Source organism: Dama dama, chromosome 14, assembly GCF_033118175.1.
Source record: "Dama dama isolate Ldn47 chromosome 14, ASM3311817v1, whole genome shotgun sequence".
In the NCBI taxonomy this organism is placed as follows: domain Eukaryota; kingdom Metazoa; phylum Chordata; class Mammalia; order Artiodactyla; family Cervidae; genus Dama; species Dama dama.
Genome location: NC_083694.1, coordinates 25,306,398 through 25,331,842, shown reverse-complemented (window position 1 = coordinate 25,331,842; position 25,445 = coordinate 25,306,398). Strand labels below are relative to the sequence as shown.

At 44.7% G+C, this 25,445-nt stretch overlaps 1 protein-coding gene across 1 annotated transcript in view; it reads right to left on the bottom strand.

Moving 5' to 3' along the window:
• Positions 1–25,445, bottom strand: part of CNIH3 (cornichon family AMPA receptor auxiliary protein 3) — a gene marked incomplete at its 5' end in the record, with an annotated part of 266,502 nt that overhangs the window by 193,860 nt on the left and 47,197 nt on the right. The window lies entirely within an intron of this gene.

Here is a 25,445-nt window from a genome sequence, read left to right as displayed (position 1 = left end):
AGATTCTTTTCCCTTACAAGTTATTACAAAATAATGAGTATAGTTCCCTGTGCTAAACACTAGGACCTTGTTTATATATAAATGTGTGTGTGTGTGTGTATTTTAATTCATCCTAATTTATTCCTCCCCTGCTTTCTCCTTCTGTAACCACAAGTTTGTTTTCTATGTCTGTGGGTCTATTTCTATTTTGTAAATAAGCTTATTTGAAGATATGAAATTCTTTTTTTTTAACTTTAAATCTTTCCATTTGTATCAGGGTATAGCCTGAAGAAGCAAAATTCTTAATAGAAAATGCAGGAGAGGTAACTGTCAGATGAATCTGCTGTGCCTCCCGTCTGATCTCTGACCTGCAGGGTCAGACATGAGCCCCTCAGCTGAAGCAGAGACAGAGGGACACCTAAGTGCCTCTGAGTGGATACCTTAGCACCGAGCTCAGGGAGACCCTTCACAATAGCCTTGAGCAACACAAGCGCCATCCCCTAGGACACAGCCAGCCTGCCCAGTGTCTCCTTGGAGAAGCCCTGCCTCCTGTCTTCTCAGTCTTGCTGGTTCCTGACTCTTCTTCTCTGCTCCCTGGCTCCTAATTCTGACACCTCTTCTGCTTGGCCTTTGGCTCCTTCCACTCCCTGCCCTGGGAGCCCTCATTCCTTAGTCTCACTGTTCACTCCTTGTGCATTTGCCCACAGATCCCTAACCTTGAGCGCCAGTAGTCTTGCCATATCTCATGTCGTCCTAGGTTTCATGGTCATGGCCGGCAAACCTACAGCCCTCCACCCCCACTAACGTGTGGAACATGCTGCTGTCACACATGCATGTGTGGGGCAGAACATGCCACCATCATTGTGACACGCATGCCCCAATGGACTGTCTCAACAGAAGTTCACGATGGGGACCCGGACTGTAGGGGGCCAGATGTCATTTATCTGGGAGGAGGGGAGAAGGGAGGTTCATAGTACCAAGCAGTGTGCCAGTGACATGCTGAAACAAAAGTCCTCTCAGGCCTTGGATGCCAAATCAAAAGAAACAGAAGAACAAATTCAACTAGGTCTTCCCTTTATTGCATTAATTCCTGAAAGATAGTTGTTTCAGTAAAAGTCACTCCTCTTTTTCAGTTAATGAAGGCTGCAGAGCACCAATCATACCCAAAGCATATGGAGGTGTTTATGCATTTCCCATAGCTGATCACGACTACAGGATTTTCAGTTGCAAATTTCAGAAGCTGAATTACATGGTTGCAGGCAAAGTATCTCATATTTGTGGCTCATACAGTGAAAAGGTACAGGAGAGTAATTGTCATCAGAGCTTTGAGTGAGGACATCACACTTAGCCTCTCTCCATCTCCTGACCTGGTTTCATCTCTACTGGCTACATTTAGGCAGACACTTCTCATGCAATGCAGGACAGTCCTCCAATGGCTCCAAGCTCACATCCTATCACTGTAACACCACCAGTGCAAAGGAAGCTTCTCTCTCCCAGGAGATTCTCAAAAGTTCAGAAATTGAATCTCATGGCCTGGGCCCCTGACCTCAGTCACGGGGCTATCTTTGAATCAAACACTGTGGCCAAGAGAAAAGGATAAACCACATAGTCTGAGAATTGAGAAGAGGGCAGTTCTTCAAAAGAAAATCAGCATGCTATTACCTAGGAAGAGGAAATTGATACCTAGGAAGGCAAAAATAACAAATGTATTCTACAATCCATCCCTACCCTCTTATTATCCCTATACAACCTTCTTCCCATTTGTACAATTTCTGTTATCTATTTTCTATATAATATAATCTATATCCCTAACATAATGTAACCAAACCACATGCATCTAAAAATTAAATCATACCCTCCCCAGTCATAAACAATCCAAATTACACCATTTTTATACCCAGCTCCAAGACCAGGATCTCTAGGTCATGTGGATTCTGCTCAATGAGGTCTGGATATAGCACCTAGAGTTTGACATCCTTCAGACTAAATGACAGACATAAACATTCCCAACATATACAGCAGTGTTCTTGTAAACAAGGGTGAAAAGAAAATAGGATAATACAATAGATGTCTCGTTTGGAAATGAAAAGGGGAAACAGAGGATGTGATGAGCAGCCCTCTTCCTTTATTGTGTTCTGCTGGACAAAAACAGTAAGGACTCGTGGGCTAGCACTGAGTGGGGTCCTTGCCAGCCCATCTGACAACCCCGGTCCTGCTCTGAGAGGATCCCCTCTGCATGTTGTCCCCCATTCCCATCTGAGGAGAGACACTGGGGAGGACCCACTTCCAGATGGTGCAGGTTGCAGAATCTGGGCTTACCTCAGGGCTGAGCAATGACAAGCCCCCTTGGCCATGCTGAGATTTCTCCAGCAAAATAAATCCCTCAGAAGCTCACTACTTACTACTCTTTCAATTTGCATTTGGTCATTTCATGGAATATTAACCAAAGCAAGAGATATTGTCCTTAATCTAAACTCTGGCCTGGGAGTTTGGTTTCTTAGCAGCAGCTTGAGGGCTCTTCCCTCCTTCTCAGCTTAATGGCCTCTACCTTCTCCTCTGCATCAGTGAAATTCCAAACCAGAGCCTGGAATGGGAAGGTTCAGCGAAGCTGCCTCTCAAGCAGCAGCCAGGGGATAATTGTTATTTTAATGAATCATTGATTTGCACTCTCACAACCATCTCTCTTCTTCCATAGCCTATGATTAGAAGATTTTTTTTTAATATTACTGACAGAGAAATGCTGAAATCACACATGAATGATCACAAAGTAAGCACACCAGTGCAAGCAGTGCCAGGTCAAGAAATGGGACATCAGGACTCTCGGAAGCCCCTTGTGTGCCATCCCAATCAGACCTCCTCCCATATTCCCAGGGTCTTCATTCACCTCATTTCTAACACCATACGTTGTTTTTGCTTATTTGAAAGATTACATAAATGGAACCCTATAGGATGTGTTATGTCAAGCTTCTTCACTCAAAATTATATCTACCAGATTTAGTCCTCCTGGTGACGCTAGCAATCGTGTGATCATGTTCATTGGACTATAGAGTTCATTGTAATTATTTACCCATTCGCTGTCGATAGGCGTTGAGAGTTTTCCAATTTGGGACTGTTACAAACAATGCTGCTAAGAATATTGTTGCACCTTTTGGTATATATGCACTCACATCTAGGAGTGGAACTGTTTGGTAATAGGCTATGCACACATTCAATTCTAATGGATAATACCACATTTTTCCCAAACCACCTATTTACATTCCTATAGACACTTCCAGAAGTGTCTGCGGTTTCCAACAGTCTTAAACAACATGGGTATGATCTGTCTTCTCTATTTTAGCTGTTCCGGCAGAGCCTATAGTGGGATCTCCTATGTGTTTTCATTGCATTTCTCTCATGACAGATGAGGTTGAGCATTTGGATAGCCCCTTCTGTGAAGACCTATTGATCAATCCTGCCCACTTTTCTACTGGTTTGTCTATTATTTGCTTATAGGTATTCCAGATATGAGCTCTTTGTCAGTTATATGTGCTGTAATACCTTCTCCCATCCTGTGGCTTGTGTTTTCACTCCACCGTGATGTCTTTTGATGACCACAAGGATGAGCGGCGATCAAGCTCAGGCTCCTTCCTGGTTTTTGTCTTCTCTTCTCTTCTGTTTCTAGTCTTCCTGCTTTTTCTGGGACAAACTTCATCATAAGGCAAAGAACTCACCTTTTCCACTCTTACAAGGTATAACTTCACCTGGCTCTCACTTATGAAAGGCAGAAAAGACCTTTTTTATCAACATATTTTTCCTCTTTTTCTACTTCTAGATGGACCAACTTTGAAAGAAGCTTGTCTCTCTCTCATAAAAAACTCACTGAGCACTTTAAGAAGCAGCCAACACATTCCACAGCCTAAGACATTCTACAAGAACTTTAATGATTCCAGTCTCAAATGGCACATGCTCTGAGTTCCAAGAAAGAATGGGCAACAATTTAACTATATGCTTTGTTAGAGCATAACAAAGACAGCTAACTTCTCAGCGGGGATAGTCAGATCCCGGCTGCCTTTCCATTCTACCTTAGATGGTACGTTTTAAAGTCTATCACTTGGGGACTTCCCTGGCAGTCCAGTGGTTAAGACTTAGCTTTCCAAAGTAAGAGGTGAAGGTTCAATCCCTGGTGAGGGAACTAAGATCCCACATGCCTGGCAGCTAAAAACTCAAAACATAATAAACAAATAAATAATAAACTCTAACACTTGTAACACCTCACGGCTACATAATGACACCTAGCAGAAATCTTTCACAATTGAAATTAGCTTCTGTGAAAAAATGACCAGGGGAGTGGTGGGGGTGGGGGGGTAGGTGACAGATTTATTAGGTCACATAACTGAATAGTCTCAGTATAAATCAGTCATAACTGCATACAGGGGCTCAATTCCATTTGGAACAAGCATCTCACTATCTTTCTATTTTTCTTTCCTCTGTGTTAGCACTGTGTGTCATTCATGGGAATCTTCTGGCAGTCCAATAGTTAGGACTCTATGTTTTCACTGCCAAGGGCACAGATCCAACCCCTGGTCAGGGAACTAAGATCCCACAAGTCATGCACTGCAGTCAAAAAAAAAAAGTAGTCATGTGTCATTCATTGCATTAGCATGTGTATAATTCATGCATTCATGCATTCGGGCAAACTCACCACCAACAGTTTTAACTGGCATGCTATCTTCTCAGACTCCAGGGTAAGTAGAACATGTCTTTTCCTAACAGTTTAAACAGAAGTCCTGAAATTGATCCTCAGATCATGTTCCCACCTGTGGAATTTTGGGAAAGGGTCCCTTCCCCCCCACACACACAGCCAGAGGAAAACCAGTAAGTACCACTGAAGGAGGCCCAGTGGATGTACTGCAGGTGAAAACAAAAGATGTTCTCAACAGTCATTTACCAACGGAAAGCATCTTAATAACTTGGAGGAAAACAGTATGACTTATCCACCCATGGTCCATTTTCTCTATTCCTTCTTTCTGGCTGATGGAGTCTCAATTTAGCTTGCTTGGAAATACGCCCAGTTTCAGGCCATGAATCATAACTGGTTTCAGCTAAGATTAATAAACACACTTCCCTTTTCCAGATTATTTAATGAGTGGATTCATAACAAACTCTGGTGGCTAAGACAAAGAGAAAATCTGCTGGGGAGGTGTATTTCTGGGAAAGATTTTGCTCCCTGAAGAGAAAAGACGTCCAGGCAGAGGGTTCACTTGTTGTCCTGCCCACCCCTAAGCCCACTCTCAGCTCCTGCCTTTGGACATCATTTCACAGGGATGTGATGCCTGGAGCTGCTGCAGTCCTCCTGTCAACCGGGAGGAGAAGGCCAGGAGAATAAGAGACTCCAGCTCAAAGCCCTTAGGGTCATGGAACTACTCATCCAGCTTTAGAGCTACCACATCCAGGCTGCTTGTTAGGAAAACAGTACGTATGAAGCTGGGTTTTCTGTTTCTTACCACTAATACATTCTAACTCTTCCACAACTATTCACTACAAACACACATAAGCCTCTCTTTATGCAGCAGCAGCAGGCAAGGAAGAAGCAGGCTTTCAGCCAACCACCCATTGCCAAGTTAAAACTACCTGTATTATCGCCAACCCATAAGGAAGAAAGGAACACAAGCCACAGATGCCCATCCTGCCCTTGGTTCTCCAGCACTCCTTCCCTTGACTTAGGTTGAACCTCATGAAATTGATATTTAGCCCTTTCTGACCTACAAAAAAAAAAAGCTATTTCATATGGTTCAATCTAATATAACCTCTTTACCAGTAAATACCCCTATACGAGGCTGTCTCTATGTTAACAAGCACTGTGGTTGCCGTTCAGTTGCTAACTCGTGTCCAACTCTTTGTGACCCCAGGGAACTGCAGCACACCAGGCTTCCCTGTCCTTCACTATCTCCCGGAGTTTACTCAAACTCATGTCCATTGATTCGGTGATGCCATCCAACCATCTCATTCTCGGTCACCCCCTTTTCCTCCTGCCTTCAATCTTTCCAAGTATAGAACCTGAGAAATAATTTCCTTCATTTCCCAACCATGGTGAATCTTTGAGCAACATTTGGAAAAAATAATAATAATAGTAAACAGTGCTAGAGGAGATGTGACAGGTGCAGCTGTTGTTGAGTCACCCTGGGGAACAGGCTTCCTGCTCATCGACTGGGCTCCCAGCCGTGGTCTCTGGACACTCTAGACTAGCACTAGCCAACAGAACTTTCTACAATGAAGAAAGCATTCTGCTCTGTGCTGTCCAATACAGTAGTCACTAGCCACATATGGCTGCTCAAGTCACTTGAGCATGAGATATGGGGCCTAGTATGACTGAGAAACTGAATTTTAGTGGCACTTAATTTGAATTAATTTCAACTTCAATAACCACATGCTGGCTGGTGGCAACCACACTGGACAGTGTAGCTCTAGATGTTTAATGACTGTTTCCAAGGCCTCGTTTCAATGGCAGAGACTGACCTTGGTCCTGCTCCATTATTTCCAGTAAAGTTAAACCTTATGGTAAATATGACCTAAACAGCAGACTGTAGAAAAAGCAATAACTAGCCTGAATCCTGCGCTAAGTCTGGAAGGAGAAGGTCAAGGTTCTGTGCTGTGCCCCAGTCACTCAATAGGACAGACGCCCACTGCAGAGCAGGATATAATACACAAAGGCTGGAAAGCCAGCAAGTGTTCTGGTTCACTTCTCCCCAGAAATCAAGCCTGAGGAAGCCTCAGGCACTAATATCATCTCTTCAGTTTGGGTCTTTATTTAAGGGTGGTAAGGAATGATGGTGACAGGTCAGTCTTGTCCACAAGTTTCTCAGTCTCAATCGGGGAAAAACTAAGCCTGTGCAAGAAATGAAAGTGTCTGTGAATGTCTATGGTCCTCTTTCCCAGCTCAGAGTTCTGCTTGTTGCAGCAGGAGTCTAAAACCAAGCTAAAAGAACTTCATATCCATTCATTTATCTATCAGTTTAGTATACAGAGTATCTCCTATGGGCTTAGAATCTCTCTATGGTGTGAAGATACAGAGATGAGCAGAACAAAGCCCTTGTACGCAAGTAGTTCACTTTCGAGTGGCTCATTCTAAAAAGGCTTTTTGAAAGTTATACCTGGAATGATCCAACAGACTCAACACAGATTCTTAAACAAGGTACCCTAGTAGTTTTCCTATTGAAAACTAGGTTCCTTTGGAGAAGAGCTTAGTATCCTAATTTGGTAAATACTCTACTCATTTGCATCCCTTTCAATGTCAAAATCTCTTCTGGGCTATGAGAGCAGGCTTCTAGTTTGGGGTTTCAAAGAAATTTTGAGACGTGTTGCATGTATCATGGTAAGGAAGGTGATGACTGCCTTAACACATGCAGGACCTAGGAACAGCTTGATTTCTCAGAACAACCAAGGAGGTGAATGAATACCTCAAAGGCTCTGTGTGGTGAGCAGCTCAAGGCATCAGCATTCTCTTATGATCTCTCCAGAGTTTTAAACAACCTAATATCTTTAATCTCTGATCAGAAGACTCCAGGACTAGATATCTCTACGAGATATTGAAGCCTGTGGGCTCATCCTGAGAAGAGTCTGAAAAAAAGGTACGATCAGTATAGATCTAAGGGTACAGCTATAGGAAAACTTAGCTTGCAAATTGACTGCAGTGACTTCTTGGTCAATCTATGTGTAGTTTTGTTACCAAATTGGCCAACTTGACCTGTGTAGAGGTCCCAGCCTGGCCAGAGAGGGAGGCTCTTTTTCCAATCAGATTCAGGTAGCCAATAACAAAACAGATGCTGAGACGGGAACAGCACAAACTTTATTCAAGGGCCAAAAAAATGGAGAAGTGGGAACTTTGTTCACAAATCAACTTCTCAGCCCAGTGCGGATGGAGACATCAAATATGTAGGAGGATCGAAGTAAAAGGAAAGGATTTGTAGGAGGAATATTCATGAGCTATCCAAGAACAGGGGTGTGGTTTGGACCTTGAATTGATGCAACTCTCCTTGTCAGTCCTTGTATGGGCTTTTCCAGTTGTTGTCATGGCAACTGTCAATGAGCATGGTGCTGGTGGGTGTGTCATAACATGCTAACGTATTACAATGAGCATATAATAAGGCTCAAGTGGAAGTCAAATCTTCCACCATCTTGGACCTGGTTGGCTCTAACCAGTTCTTGTTTTTTTTCTCTTTGCAGCTTCCTCCTAAAGCTTAGATAAGAGTAACTGGTTTCTATTCAAGGGAGGGGCAGGATTGTGATTCTGGGGCAAGCCTTGATAACAGTTTCATTCATTCACTCACTGAACAAATATTTATTTCATGCAGGCATGCCCAGAAATGTACTAAGTGTAGGAGGCTCAAAGATTTAAAAATATATGGTATCATATAAAAATATATGATCTTAGGAAGCTATAAATAAATTTAACTAATTTATTTATTAAATAAACTATAATAGAAGGGAGATAAGCACCAGGAACAAGACACACAGAGACTGGGTACCTCTGGGAGCAGAGAGGAAAAGCTCTGAGCGGAGGTTTGTGAGGAGCGGGTGTCAGAAAAAGCTTCTCAGGGGAAGCCAGCCTGAGCTGAGTCTTGGAGAATTATCTGAAAATGATATGATTAGAAGTGGTTCTTAACTGTCACAGTGCATCAAAACCAGCTGGGAATGAATCAAAGCCTGAACCCCTTCCAGGCCAATTAAAGAAGCATTTTTGAAGGGAAGGCCTAGGCACAGGGTGGTCTAAAGCTCTCAGGTGATTTTCATGTGCTGCTAGGGTTGAAAACCACTATTCTTGGAACTAGAGTGATAAGCAAGGGATGCTTCCTCTCTGTTGACCTTCTTGGGTTGAGATAGAAAATTATTAGGTAGTCAGTGTAGGGTTAAGGCCTCGCTTTCTTCTTTTAAAAAATACAACTCAAATTTCCACCTATTTTCTTACACCAGCATCTCACTTCATTAAACTATAACCATACTCGTTCTTCCAGTTTTCCTGGCATCCAGAGGAATGCCTCCCTGGCCTGGAGGTCATAAAACACTCAAACCCATGACAGGACAATCAGGAACTGATGTCCAACTTAAGGAGAAAGAAAACACTAGGTGAACCATCAACACTAAGATATGCATCTGGTCCTTAAACAATGGCCTGAGGTCACGAGAAAAGGTCAGGGGATGGAGACTCAATGTCTTAGGAAAACTCAAGGACTGAGAGATCAAAAAGGCCATAAAATTGACAAACTATGCATGATGACTTTTAAACTGATTGGTCAGGGATTGCATACATCAGAACCCCTAAACCAACCAAAAATGAACAGGTCAGTGTTCGCGAAGATATAAACTGTTGTGATTCCACTGTTATGGGACAATTTTCCCCCTCTCGGTGTCTATGCTGAGAGCTTTGTACTTCTACTCTCTGAAAAAAAACTTTGCCTGTGTGAGTGTCTGCATGTCCATGGATTCTATTCTTCAGTTTCATGAACAAGAGCTTGGATTCATGTTTCAAGGTTAGCATGGAACCAACACAGGATTAAAACTAGACAAAACTCTACTTCATGATCATTGCAATGAACCAGCACAGCAGAAACAAATGGCTGCTTCATACCCCACAATAGGTACTTGCATTAGCAAGACCAAGACATGAGAGCAACTCAGCAATGGATGGTTTATGTGGAGGAAAAATAGGGCTGAAATTAAATGGTTCCAGAAAAATTTGAACCCCTTAGTCTGGAGGAGATGCTTTATGGCTTAAATATACTTCCAACTTAACCCTGATTTAAGCCTTAAAATCAAAACAGCACAAAACTGGGGAAAGAAACAAAAGCCCTGGCCTATTTATATATACCTCAAGCCCCACATCCTCTGTCCCCATGAGAAAAATTACACATAAATACAACCAAACTAAACACCTAGAGTTGGAAGCAAGGAACACAGTGGGGAAAATGAAGAGAAGGATATAAAGTACAATAAGAGGTTCAATTTTTTCTAAAAGATTTTGCATGTTACCCAGCATATTCCTCTTTCTAGTTTGTATCACGCACCTTTACAAAAATAGAATTTACCAGCAGGGATCAGCCCATGGATTATCTTGTTTGAAATCACGATTCCTGCAGCAAGGGCCCAAGGTGAGAGGCCAAAAAAATAAAAGACAATTCAATGGGGATGAGCTATGTAGGCAGCAGGAAGAGCTAGTCCCTCCCTGACCTCCTGGCCAAGCAGGTAACCAATGCCCTGCTCTTTCCTAGGCAGAGCATCAGTCACCCACTTGGTCTATCCCCATATAAAAGTGCTAATGGGTCTCCTCACATTCCTTGGGTCTGTTTAAAGTACAGCTCTATGGGACTTCTCTGGTGGTCCAGTGGTTAAAATTTCACCTTCTAATGCAGGGGGTGTGGGTTCAATCTCCAGTTGGGGAACTAAGATCCCACATGCCTCAGGGCCAAAAAAAAAAAAAAAAAACAGAACTTAAACAACAGAAGCAATATGGTAACAAACTCAATAAAGATCTTAAAAATGGTCCACATCAGGTTCCTATTGATATATGGCAGAAACCAACACAATATTGTAAAGCACTTGAAAGTGAAAGTCGCTCAGTTGTGTCTGACTCTTTGCCACCCCATGGACTGTACAGTCCATGGAATTCTCCAGGCCTGCATACTGGAGTGGGTAGCTTTTCCCTTCTCCAGGGGATCTTCCCAACCCAGGGATCGAACCCAGGTCTCCCACATCGCAGGCGGACTCTTTACCAGTTGAGCCACAAGGGAAGCCCAAGAATACTGGCGTGGGTAGCCTATCCTTTCTCCAGCGGATCTTCCTGACCCAGGAATCGAACCAGGGCCTCCTGCATTGCAGGTGTATTCTTTACCAACTGAGCTACCAGGGAAGCCCAGAATTCGAGTTCTCTGCCAAGAGGAGGTGATCAGTCTCCAATCCTCAGCTCAGGCTGAGGCCCTTCGACCTGATTCCTGTGTCCAGGACTGGGGGATTAGAAAAAAAAGGGAAGGTTAGGAAGGGTTAAGCAGAGGAAAGAGAGAGGGAAGGGGAAAGAGGTCAATAAAGTCTCTTGTTCCTTACCTGGTCGGGGCACTCTGGCCAGTTGTCCACGTCAGGAGGAGACTAGGGATAAAAGGGTCCCAGTTGTGGCCACTGGGTCTGGTCCATCGGTGAGCAAGCTGGCCCCTAAGTACCCCGAGTGGTCAGGATGTCAGTCACAGCAAGGAAGAGTCCCCACCAGAGTCGCCATTTGTTGCAGGAAGGGGGACTCCTTCTAGGACCCAACACTGGGCTCTTATCTAACACTTGGAAATAAATTATTCAAGGAGACACATGTGCTGAAAAAGCAAGAGATTTTATTAGGAAAGGGCACCCAGGTGGAGAGCAGTAGGGTAAGGGAACCCACTTATGCTTCAATTAAAAATAAATTTTTTTAAATGTCTTAAATAAAGTATAGCCTTAATATTTACACCATGATTTTCTTTCTGTATCTGCCTCAAATCACTACAGTCAATGAAGAATACCTATCTTCAGGATGTTAATTTGATAACTTTCCTTCTTTGTGAGAATCCTTGGTTATTAAGAACATGTTCCCTATTGTAAATCCTGCACTAGGGCTCCTCAATTTTTTTGTTGTTAACTTTACCTTCCTAGGGTTTATCATCTGCCTCATAAGGTTCTTTCCCCGAGACAGGAGTAAAGAGAGGCCCACTTCCTACCAGAGGATAAAGATGCCCCATGGGTGACATAAATTCAGAATCAAAGACCCCTGAACAAAAACATTAGACAAATCTAATATGGTCCTTATGAATTTCAGTGTTCTTCACCCTGAGAGGTACAGGTGATACTTGGTGATGGTTTAGTTGCTAAGTAGGGTCCAACTCTCTGCGACACCATGGACTGTAGCCCACCAGGGTCCTCTGTTCATGGGATTTCCTAGGCAAGAATACTGGGGTGGGTTTTCATTTCCTTCTTCAGGGGATCTTCATGACCCAGAGATCGAATCCGGGTCTCCTGCATTGGCAGGTGGATTCTTTAACACTGTGACACCAGGGAAGCCCACGGGTGATACCTAGGGAAAGTTTAATAAGAATAATAGCACCAATTAGTAGATGTAGTAAAGCTGTTATCATTGTCATAATCAGTAATAATACTAATACTAGTAACAAGGCTTATTACTAGTAACTAGTAACAAGGCTTTGCTTCCCTCACATAAATCGCAGTCAACAAAGGAAGTCATCAACTTCAGTAAACGGGCACATCCTGTGAGTTTTGAAGGGTTTTGCTGAAGTGGGTGTTGAATGCTGGACAGTTGTTTGATGGTACAGTATATGCATTACAGCTATAAAAGTCTCCTGGGCTTACCCCTAGTATCTCTAAACCCAGAGTCAGCCAGGTCTCACAATAATAATCATAGTAACATACTGTGCGCTTAGTCACTCAGCTGTGTCCGACTCTTTGCGACCGCATGGCCTGTAGTCCACCAGTTCCTCTAACCATGGAGCTTCTCGAGGCCAGAATACTGGAGAGGGTCGCCATTCCATTCTCCAGGGGATCTTTCCAACCCAGGGATCGGACCCAGGTCTCCCGCATTGCAGGCAGGTTCTTACCATCTGAGCCACCAGGGAAGCCCAATCATAGTAACTGCTGCTTATTAAGTGTGGACAATATTCAAATGTTGAGCTGAACGGTTACAAACCTTATCTCATTTGCAAAATAAGCCAAGGGAGTAGGTATTACTATTAACTCCTTTTATAAATGATGGAACTGAGGCTGAAAGAGTTAAAATAACTAACCAAGGTCATACACATGACCCAGCGATTCGACCCTGATCTGCCACGTGTGGATCTCGAGAGACAGGGATGTGAAAAGTGTAGGTTGGACTGAATTTGGACCCTGAAGGCTGGCTTCTGGCCTTGCCCAGGCCGCTTTGTATCTCCAAACCTCAGTTTCCTTGTGGTAGAATGAGGCCAGGCCTCCCACCCTGCCTATGTCACAGTTACTGCAGTGATCAAGTGAAAAAGACTGGCTCTGCGGGCAGGTACCACCTCTGTCTTGCATCTCTGGCATTTTGCATTCAATAAATGTTTACAGAAGTAATAATGCATCCAAAAGTGCTTAGGAAGCTGTAGGATATCATCAAGTACAAATGCATGAGACTCCTAAAGCGCTAGAGTCTGCAGCACCCATTGATGAGGGCTCGCTCTGCTCCCCAGAGTGCTTGTGGATTCATAGCCCAAACTTAGGCCTTCAAACCTGGGGGTCCAGTGGTTAGGACTCCGTGCTTTCAGTGCTGAGGGTCAGTTCAATCCCTGGTTGGGGAACTAGGATCTTGAAAGCCTTGGGGTACAGCCAAAAAAGAAGAACACATTTCTCCTCAAAGAGAATCACCCTAGAAGCTGAGGTACCAAATGCCTGCTCATGGAAGTACTTCAACCCTCCTGAGGTTGAGATAAGCCCCACCCCAAACCTAACAAAAACAGTGTGAGTTTATGCATCTTCGTTTATGGGATAAATTAGCTAAATATGTTCCCGGCCTGCCATTTCTGCACACTTCACAGGCTAATACCACGAGGACAAGGCTCCCTCTGAGATCTGTTCAGCATCATGGGAACTCGAGTCTGCAGGGTTCGTAGGGGTCACCTTCACCCCACCAGCCTCCATCATTACAGGAAAGTTGAGAGGATCAGGGGGACACACAAGAGACTGAGGTAACACATAAAACCCAAATATATCCCACTGCCAGAACACTCATCTTTGCCTACCGCAACACATGGGGTACCGCAGCTCTAGGATCCAGGTGAAATTGTGCCCCTACTTCCACTCTTAAAATAGCTTATCACTTCCCGGGCCCTGAAACAGAAGCCGGGTTGGGAGAGTGGGCGGAGCCATCTGGCTTTCTACCTCAGTCTCCTAAAATACCCCAGGAGGCCCAGAAAGGCCCAGGAGGGAAGAGGGTGTCACCACAGCACTGCCTGGGGGGCAGATCATCTAGAAGGGATGATGCCAGGAAGGCAGAGGCTAAGAAAACATGCTGCAAGGTCTGCACGCTGCCCTCTCTGTTCAGCGCTGTTCTGTCCGCAGGCACCAAACGGCCCATCAGCTCTTGCCAGGCCGGCCAGGGCCGGGGCCCAGGCACCTGGGGCAGTCTATGGAGACCTCTCCCAGGAGGACCAGGCCCCACTGTCTGGGGTGTGCAAAGGTTTCTTGCAGGCCCAGCCCAAAAGGCCAGAAGTCCACCACCCTTCACGATAGCACTTTTGCTTTGAAAACTGAGAATCTGCTATCTGTGGCCTGTGGCATGAGCTGTGCTCTGAAAATACAAGGGTAACTAGGACTCCCACCCTCAAAGTTCACATTCCCACGGAAAAACCACAGATGGGGCCAAATAGTAGAGTTGTCATTGCATATGAACTGAGGCTGCACCATGAAGGGCTTCATGTGCCAAGCTGAAGCACATGGATTATATGTCTACACTTGAGATCTCTAGATTTTGTGGGCTGCAAAAGATGAGCCAGAGGGTGAAGGAGGAAAATATTAAATTGTCCACCTATTTATTTGTATATAAATAAACACAAAAATAAGATCTATTAATCTTCATATAAGCAACGACTTTCACACCTTCACCAGGTCCGCTCATCAGTGATGGTCACACATCACTGAGGGTCTCCAGGGATCCTGGGAGCATGTAGACATTGGTGGACAGTGGCAATTTCATTTCTGGCAGCACCACGTGACCTACTCCATACAAGCCTAAGTCAGTGGAATTACACAACAGATCTAATTTTTAACTAACCACCCCAAAAAGGGGATAGAGGTTTACATTTTTTTTATCTAAAAAGAAAATATGGGTTGATGTAATAATGCAAGACCAAGAATATGAATACCAAGAAAAAGGCAACCCTGACACATTGTTAGCAACAATATAATCAGACCTCACACGTCAGCCAGGAAGTTTTAAAATTACCCAGAAGACAATTTGAAATGTAGCTTTACATTTACTGCTGGGAATGAACCTAATCATAAGCTTAAATGGTGCCTGAGATATTAGCAAATGATAGTAGAGAAACCAAAGCAATTAACAAAGCATTTTAAAATATTGCCTGCATTATCTTTAATATGTATTTTCTGAATTTTTATGCACAATGTGTTGGTACTGTAATGCATGTACAAAATTACAAATAAATGAGTGTGCATCTGCTGGGAGTGCACATGCAACACATTTCATTGCCAACAGTGGGCATTCAAAACACCTTGGAAGTGACTACTTTAAAAGATGCAATCCAGAGATAGCCTACACCCCCATCCCAACCCCCCTTCTTCCCGAGGACTTCTTTGGCTTTCATACTTAGCAACAGAAGGAGAAGTGTTAAGAAGCAAAGCTAGGCATTGCCATGTTCACAACTTTGTCAAAGACCATCCCAAAGCATAAGACCTATTGGTTTAACCAGACTGTTTCTTTCTGGCCATGTGCCAGAAAGGAAACAGACCCAGCTAAATTCAGCTCTGCAACTCGCAGAGATTTGGGGCAATTCACACCACTTCCACGCGTGCAAAATAAAGTTGCTGTACTAGGTGCTTTTATTTTAATGCTAATTTTTTTTAAAATGTGGACCATTTTTAAAGTCTTTATTGAATTTGTTACAATGTTTCTTCTGTTTTATGTTTCAGTTTTTTGGCTGTGAGGCATGTGGGATTTTAGCTCCCAACCAGGGATTGAACCTGCACCCCCTGCATTGGAAGGCAAAATCTTAACCACTGGACCACCAAGGGAGTCCCTTGCTGTTCTTTATCTTAATATGTATTTGAGGAATATTAATTTTCCATTTATGGCCATGGATTTCTTATAAAAATCAATTCATGTTTATATGAGGGTTTATATGAGTGTTAAAATATTAAGCAAGTCATTTAGCTGGAGTGCAGACTCATATGTCAAAAATTAGAGAGATGAGATGGATGGATGAGGAAACACCAGACTAGATAACCTCTATATGGTATCCAGGTCTCAAACTCAAATATAGTAAAGCTCTTACATCAGATAATAGGACCTAGATAAGCATGTTTCAGTTTAGATTTTCCCCACATCTTAGTTCATTCAGGCTACTATAACAAAAGCACCACAGACTGAGTGGCTTAAACAATGAACATTTATTTCTCAGTTTTGGAGGCTGGGACCTCCAAGATCAAGGTGCAGGTTTTCAGGTTCTTCTGGCTAAGTCTTCACTTGGTGGAAAGGGCTGAAGCCTCTTTCATATGGGCACTAATTCCATTCATGAGGGCTCCACCCTCATGATCTAATTACCTCCCGAAGGCCCCATCTCCTAAAACCATCACATTGGGGATTGCAGATTTCAGGGACACAAACATTCATTCCATAGTACTTGGACACAAAGGACTCTGGCTCTTGATTAAGATGAACAAATGCAAACCAAAGGATGATGACTGACATGGCCTCTGTGGTGACAGCTTCTTTGAGGTAGGGGCCCTGATCTCTGAGCCCAAGACCTTCACAGGACCCCCTAGGAATTCCTAATATCTCTGGGCAGCTTTTTGTTTCTTTTTCCAGAAAAATGGAACAGGCAATTTGGTTGTTCTTTTAACAAAGAACATTCTCTGCTATTCTGCTGTGAAATCTATTTTAGAAAGAAATGACCAAATCCCAGGAAAGAGAAGAGAGCAAACAGACTGATAAAACATGAGCTGGAGGCCCTGTCACTCATCCAGGCTCCATCTCCCAGCAGAACCGTGCGGGTTTGGTGCCCCCTACTGTCCCCTTCCTGCCTCTGTCTGTGTCTTCTGTTTGTGTTCTGTGTCCCCTGGGTCCGGTGTCCTGTGTATCCCATGTTCTGCCAGAGACAGACATCCCCAACCATGGTGGGCGGGAAGAGTCACTGCAAAATGAGCAGGTAACGGTGGAATGAGGGCACAGTCTTGTAAAACTGCACCTGAAACATCAATGATAAAATCCATGACTGTTAAGAAAATCAAGGGCAGGCATGGTCCAGTAATTAAGACTCTTTGTCTCAATGCAGGGGGCTTGGGTTTGATCCCTGGTCAGGGAACGAGATCTCACGTATTACCATTGGCAAAGCCAAATAAAGAATTAATTAGTTAATAAATTTTAAAAGATCAAGTGCAGTGAAGTGGCTCCGCATCCCTGTCCCTCACCACTATAGTGAACTGCTGTGCGATCTGAGATGACAGCAGAACCTGGGAAGTGTCCTCAGCGAGACTGTCCCAGTGTCACCTGGATATACTGAGAACACAACTCCTGCTGCGCCAGCCCCTGTGTGCCTCTGAACTGAGGCTGGGAGCAGGCCTGAGGCATTTCAAAGATTTCTTCAAGAAATTAATAAACTTCTATACTGAGTTAGGAGGCACTGGAAATAATCCAAAAGGTATTTAGTATAGACTAGGAGGAGGGGCCCTGCTCTCAAAGGTTTTCCATCCAGGGGGGGGAAAAAGAGATAAAAACATAAATGGCTAAATAATACTAATCACCATTTATTGCCAGCCATCTATCATTATGCCCCATGTCAACAATACTGTGAACTGATCATCACCAGGTTACAGATGGGGAAACGGTCTCAAAAAGGCCAAAAGACACCGGCCAGACGTGGTAAAGGCAGGTCTCAATCCCTAGTCCACCTGACTCCAAACTCCATGCTCTGCACCCCACATCCTCTATGCCTTGATCCTGTCACTCACAGGGGGAAGCCGCAGCCACCCACGCTGATGCACATGGGCACACACTCGTGGACAGCGTGGGTGCATACCCACCACAGGGTCTCCTCACGGGTCAGAGGAACATCAATGGGTGGGATGGGAAATATACAAACGTTCATTTCTTTTCTTTTAAAAAACAAACAAGGTTTAAAACCATGACAGGGTGTATCGTTGGATAAAAATAGCTTTAAATGCCAATAAAAGTGTTCATTGTAAAAAAAAATCGGTATTTGTTCATTTGGTTGGTGGGTACAGGGCTATTCATGATATCTGTACAGTTATATATTTTTAAAGACTTTTCCTAGATAATATTTTTCAAGAAGAAGGAAAGACACTGGAAGTGAGTGTGAATCCTCCAAGGATCAGAATATGAAATCATGAAAATCAGTCTCTTAGCAGTCACATCTGAGCTTGACCGTGAAACCACAGGTTCAATCCTGGTGGAGAAAGTTCTCTCTATTTCACAGCAGCTTTCATCTGCGGCCCTCTGAGCACTTCCCAGACACAAATTAATTGCATCTCCTGTTACCTCCGAAAAGATGGAGGAGTATTTTACAGATAGTTAGAGAGAGTCTATGGGAAATGAAGTGTCTTGTCTAACATCCCACCGTGAGATGCACACTGCATTGAGACTAGAGACTTAGAAATTTGACAGGCAGCCCTCTGGCCTGACCACAACTGTGATGAGTCTCCCCGATAAAGATGAACAGGCCACAGCGTCGGCGGCTCCCACAGAACTGACACAGCGTAAGGCACCATGCCTTGAAGGAACAGCCCTGACAGAGAGGTCAGCCTCCCTTTCTTCACATGAAGCCTCATCTGAAAATATCCTTCCACACATAAATAGACATCTTTTTCAGGGACAACCCAAACCACATCCTCAGGCTTTTACTTGACATGTCCAGCCGGGCTTTTTTAAGCGCAGGGCCTCTGGTGGAATGAGGCAGCTCACCTCCCGGCCTGTGTCCCCTTCTCTCAGCAGACAGGACGTGGCAGGAACAAGGGAAGGCCATCGGCCTCAGGCCTCCACCACCAGGGGAGGCTTAGTCCGAGCAGAGCCAGTACGGAGACCACTGGCTCCGGGATCCCCTGTGGAGTCACAGGAAACATCTCTGACGGCGGATCCTGGAACTCATCTCCTCTTGTGGCTCCTCTTCCCTGCCTACCTGATCCCCACAGCATCAAGGGCAAGCGACTGGCCGGGACACTGATAAGGTTCTGGTCCTTACCGTCTCAACTGCCTCAATTCTTAGCCTCCTAACCGGCCTCTGTGGCTCCAGACTGCTGAATGCAATAGTCCTGAAGCACAAATCTGACCATGTTGGGCCCCCGCTGAAAACAGGAGACCCCCCACCTGTGGAGGATGGAATCTACACTCCTTCGCACGGGGCAGGGAGCGCCTGGCTCCCACTGAGGCCTCCAGCCTCACACACTTCTGCTCCCCCTTCCCAGAAGCAGAGCTCCCACGGAGAAACTCCCCACAGAGCATCCAGACGTGCCATCCACGGGTCAGTGAGGAGGGAGGCGTCCAGGGGTCAGGGATCAAGCTTAAGCTAGGCAGGATGAAGAGGGTGGGCCAGCAGCCGAAAGCCAAGGAAGTGCCAAGCTGCAGACACCACCGCTTTTCTCGGGTCTCCTGCCCCACGGCTTCCTGGGTTTGCTCCGGGGAGACACTGACCCAGTCCACTGAAGCTCTGAGGGTGCAACGAGGCCTCAGGACACTCTTTAGCTCTAGATGCCGCCCCGGCAGGCCAGACTGAGGCACTGCCGTGAGTCCAGCACTCACGCTCCTGGGTGAGGGAAATGCAGAGGCGCCCAGAGCCTGAGCGCCTGTCTCATCACCTGGGCACCTCACACCACAGCTCTGGAATCACCGGGTGGCCAAGCAGCCACAGAGGAGTCTCTCCTGGGGGAGTGATACGATCAGATGGGGGAGGTGTGGTTTGCAGAAAGACCACTCTGGCAGTTGTGTGGAGGTGAGGAGATAACTTGGGAGATAGTGACAAGAGTCTGGGGGGAGATGGCAAGCGCCTGAACTGTGCAGGGGCGCTGGACTCAGAGAGAAGGGTGGTGGGTCTCCAGGGCTGGGTGGAGATATCTGAGGAGGGGGAAGCATGGAGCCAGGATAGATAGAGGGAACCAAGAGGAATACTCACGGTCAGTATACCAGCAGTGAAGGGGGTTTTACTTACCCTGATGTTTGCCCAGCAGCAGAGACTAAGGGCTACTCTTCCCTCTTAGTATCTAACACATTTTCCCTCCAGTTTTTGCTCAAATGCCTAGTTCCACTGCTAAACTATAAGTTGGGTGGGTGCTCGGCCGCTCAGTCATGTCCAACTCTCTGCAACACCACGGACTGTAATCCGCCAGGCTCCTCTGTCCATGGGATTTTCCAGGCAAGAATACTGGATCAGGTTGCCATTTCCTCCTCCAGGGGATCTTCCCAGCCCAGGGATCAAACCCATGTGTCCTGCACCTCCTTCATTGGCAGGCTGACTCTTTACCATTGAGCCACATGAGAAGCCCCAAACTATAAGTTACTTTATGATTAAAAAAATGTTGTCGGGAATTCCCTGGTGGTCCAGCGGTTAGGTCTTGGCGCTCTCATTGCTGGGGGCTAGGGTTCAATCCCTGGTCGGGGAACTAAGATTCCAAAAGCCACACAGTGCAGCCAAAATAAAATAACTTCTTTTTTTTTTTTTTTAATCTTACTGTATTTATCTTTGAACCCCAGAGTCTAACACTGTACCTCACATAGAATAAATGTTTAATAAATAAAGTCAATAAGGTTTCACCAGCATGCAGATTCTTCACCATTTGAGCCCAGGGAAGCACCAGAAGTGTTAGTCACTCAGTCATGTCTGCCCCTGGACTGTAGCCCACAAGGCTCCTCGGTCCACGGACTTCTCCAGGCAAGTGGGTAGCCATTCCCTCCTCCAGGGGATCTTCCTGACCCTGGGATCGAACCCAAGTCTCCCACATTGCAGGCAGATTCTTTATCGTCTGAGCCACTAGGGACGCCCACAAGAGTATATACATATAGAACTAGTGGGAGAAGGTGGAGCTAGGCCGTATTTCTAAGGACGCTGAATTAAGTGGATAGTTGTATGTTTGATACTGTAAGTAATGGGGAGTCACGGAAGTTTTATGAGAAGGACAGTAACTTGATCAGAGCTATGAGAATCCCATGAACAGAGGAGCCAGCTGGCTACAGTCCACAGGGTCACAGAGAGTCAGACATGACTGAGTGCTTAGGAAAACCAGACAGGCCAAGATACGTTTAAGTGATTGGAGCAGGGAGGAGCAGAAGTAAGGTCAGTCAGAAAGCTGTGGCAATACTTTAGCATGAAGGACTCCTGCCGAGAGTTTCACTCATGGCCCCATTCTATAGAATGCGAGCTAAGTCACTGCTCATTAAATTGAAAATCACATCCCAGGAATTCCAATTAAGACAGACGCAAATGCAGTATGAAGTCCCACTGTGTTAGTTCGCATATTTGTCTTTGCTGGGAAAGCCCACTCCTTCAAATGCCAAAGGCATTTACAACTCTCCCAAGTTTCAGCCTGTACCATCTTGGGAGTCTGAAGGGGCCCACATCTGGCTTTAATGACCACTGTCAAAAAAGAAAAATGGCTAGAGAGTTAGAATGGAGGGAAAACCTTGCATCTGGGGGTAAATGGGAAGGGATAGGTTTTCTCTCAAACCATCTAGCTTCTCTTTTTTAAGACTCCCCATCACCAAAGGCACTTCAGGCCTGGATTTTCACAATGCTAACAAATAACAGAAAATAGGGGCTAAAATGGAAACCTGTTTCATTTGTTACTTGGCTATGGCAGATGGCCTGCTCCTGACGTTCAAGGAAATGGACTTTGCTTTCAGAGAGAAGAGCCTATAAAACAATGAAGAGCTGTCCGGGATGGGCAGAAATGCTTACCCCTTAGGCACAGATGTCAAACGTGTAAGTGAACTATAAACAACATTCACGGTCTAGTGGGGACCAAGACTTCATATCTCCACATACAAGCAGGTAGCAAACACTTCCAAATGTGAAAGTATATATAACCAATTGAAGGAGAAGTCTTGACACAAGGTATACACTTAAACTGGTGCCTCGCATTGATAAGTCCATGAGGTTTCTGCATTCAGTAAGACTCTAACTGAGAGGCAAGATGCCAAGTACCTGCTTCTTGCAGACACCTTTGATAAAAGAGCAGGGATGGAGTTAATTTGGGGTTCAGACTGTGTTATACTTAAAGCCAGGGGTCCCCAAACTCTGGGCCACAGACCAGTACCAATCTATGGCCTGTTAGGAACCAGGCCACATAGTAGGAGGTGAGCAGCAGGCAAACGAGTGAAGTTTCATCTGTATTGACAGCCGCTTCCCAATGTCCTCCCATCACCCCCAGATGGGACCATCTAGTTGCAGGAAAACAAGCTCAAGCCTCCCACTGATGCTACATTATGGTGAGTTATATAATTATTTCATTATATATCACAATGTAATAATAACAGAAAGGGTTTCCCAGGTGGCTCAGTGGTAAAGAATATGACCGCCAATGCAGGAGATGCAGGAGACAGGGGTTCAATCCCTGGGTTAGGAAGATCCCCTGGAGGAGGCAATGGCAACCCACTCCAGTATTCTTGCCTGGAGAATCCCACAGATGAGGAGCCTGGCAGGCTACAGTTTGTGGGGTCACAAAGAGTCTGATACAACTGAGAGACTGAGCACACACACACACAATAATAATAAAGTGTACAATAAGCGTAATATGCTTGAATCATCCCAAAACCATCTCCCCACCACCAGTCCATGGAAAAACTGTCTTCCAGAAAACTGGTCTCTGTTACCAAAAAGGTTGGGGCCCTATGAACAAAACCTTTTGGTCTAACCATGGATCCTAGTTACCAAATCAGGCTGCAATTTCTAACATCATGGAGGTCTGAGATATATCAAATATACGTGTATTTGACAAACACTTATACAGACTTTATTATATGCCCGGCACTATTTTAATCACTTAAAAAATATTCATTTAATTTAATGCTCATAATAAACCCGGAAGACAGGCACTGTTATTACCTTCATTTACTGATGAGAAAACTGAGACACAGAGAGGATACTAAGCCTGCCCAGGGTGCCAATGCTACTAGGCGACAGAGTCAAGAATTGAAACCAAATTCTGTGTCTTAACGCTAACTCCTGGCCTTGTACACACCTCTTTTCTGTGTTGATTAGAACATGATCATTTCCTCTCTAGTCCAATTTTGGGCACAGTCTGATGGCTAAATATATGTAAAATTCCACTACAGAAAAGGGTCTAACGTAAAAACAACGAATTCCATTTCTCAAGGATGGCTGAAGGCAGGGAAGATTGAAGGCAGGAGGAGAAGTGGATGACAGAAGGTGAGATGGTTGGATGGCATCACCGACTCGATGGACATGAGTTTGAGCAAACTCCAGGAAATGGTGAAGGACAGGGAAGCCTGGCGTGCTTCAGTCCATGGGGTGGCAAAGAGTCAGACATGACTGAGCGATTGAACAACAAAGGATGGCTGCTAGACACGGTGACTTATTGCTCCCCTTCTGATCTCACACTGTTCCCCTAAAAGGGCTAGGTCAGGTTTAATGTCAGGGAAGGCCTCGGAGGTAGGGATGAGACAAACCCCATTCTGACCCATCCTCCCCCATGCAAATGCCCCCAGGAATAACACACACAGTAAAACTCAGTCCACTGAGCAGTGGAGTCCGTGACTGCCAGCAGATCTGTTACTACCAAGGCCGGGAGGAGGCAGGAGGGTGTTACAGAGCAGAGCACCGATGCCTGGCAAAACAGAGGCCAAGCCTGAAGTGAAGGAGCAAAGACAGTCGAGACGGAATGTGCTCGCTTCAGAACTTTGCCCGCAGTGTTTCACATTCCTCTGTTCTCGGACAAAGAGGAGCGGCTGTGTGTGCAGAGGACGGGAATGCAGCCCCTGTCCTGGTGACTCACACCGACACCACTTCGCTGCGGAGTTGTTGTTTGTGTTTAACACCCAGCTGCCTTTGTCACAAAGGAATTCCTTCCCAAGAGATTCACATGTCCCGAAAGATTCATTCCCAAAGGATCATTATAAGTCAAAATTCTACGAGCCAAGATTCCTAAAAATAAAGAAGCTTCCCTAGACTTTGGGCACCAAAATCTTTCTGACTGGGGGCTGGAGAGAGAGTGCATTTTCAAAGTGGCAAACAAGATTAAGCTTAATATAAGCCAATCACTTCAAGAGAAATAACAACTTTTAGTGCCATAAGTCATAGGGATCAAAGTACTACTTCCAGTTAAGGCTTCAACCTGTTCAAGGCACTTTGCATCTGCAGATTTTTTTGGTCATCAATCGAGAGTTCAATTTTGTCCAACACCAAGAATTGGTATGGTGTCAGTATAAGCAGTAAATGAAATTAAAGTTCAGAATATGTTCTGCAAAGACAGTGTGACTAAAAGGCACAAACAATAAGATAAAACGAAATAAGACCTTAAAGTCAAACAGACCTGCACTGGATTCTCAATCTTCGCAGCTGTGTAATCTTGGTCAACTTAATTTCCTTGAGCCTGTGCTCCACAACAAAAGAAGCCACTGCAATGAGAAGCCCACACACCACAAGGAAGAGTAGCTCCCATTCGCCACAACCAGAGAAAGCCCACACACAGCAATACAGACCCAGGGCAACCAAAAACAAATAAATAAATCAATAATCAGCCTTCTGGCTTATTTTTTAAATGGGAGGAAAATGTATCCAAGGTATTTATTGATTATCCAACACATGTACACCACAATTCATGATATGATGGGAAAACATAAGATATGCCTGCTTTTAAAGAGCTTAAACTCAAGACAAGGAGACAAAAATGTTGACATTGGGCAATTAGCAACATAAAAGTCATAATGAACCTCAACTGAGCACTTACAAAGTGGTGAACACATGCAGACTTCAGGAAAAGGGTCTCATCTGATCCACTTAACAACCCAATGAAGTCATTACTCATTCCCCATTTTCCAGATGAGGAAACTGAGGCTTGGCAAGATTTAGTTACTTACCCAAGGCCACAGAGCTCAAATACTGGCTTTGAACTCCAGCAATCTAAATCTACAGATATGACTTAGATACAACTGAGTCTTGTAAATTAAGGGGGAGTTAGACTAGTGACTCAGCAGTGGCCACAGGACTGGAAAAGGTCAGTTTTCTTTCCAATCCCAAAGACGGGCAATGCCAAAGAATGTTCAAACTACAGCACAATTGCACTCATCTTACACGCTAGCAAAGTAATGCTCAAAATTCTCCGAGTCAGGCTTCAACAGTATGTGAATCGTGAACTTCCAGATATTCAAGCTGGATTTAGGAAAGGCAGAAGAACCAGAGATCAAATTGCCAAAATCCACTGGATCATAGAAAAAGCAAGAGTGTTCCAGAAAAACATCTACATCTGCTTTATTGATTATGCCAAAGCCTTTGGCTGTGTGGATCATGACAAACTGTGAAAAATTCTTCAAGAGATGGGAATACCAGACCACCTGACCTGCCTCTTGAGAAACCTATTTGCAGGTCAGGAAGCAACAGTTAGAACAGGACATGGAATAGACTGGTCCCAAATTGGGAAAGAAGTATGTCAAGGCTGTATACCGTCACCCTGCTCATATAACTTACATGCAGAGTACATGATACAAAATGCTGGGCTGCATGAAGCACAAGCTGGAGTCAAGATTTCTGGGG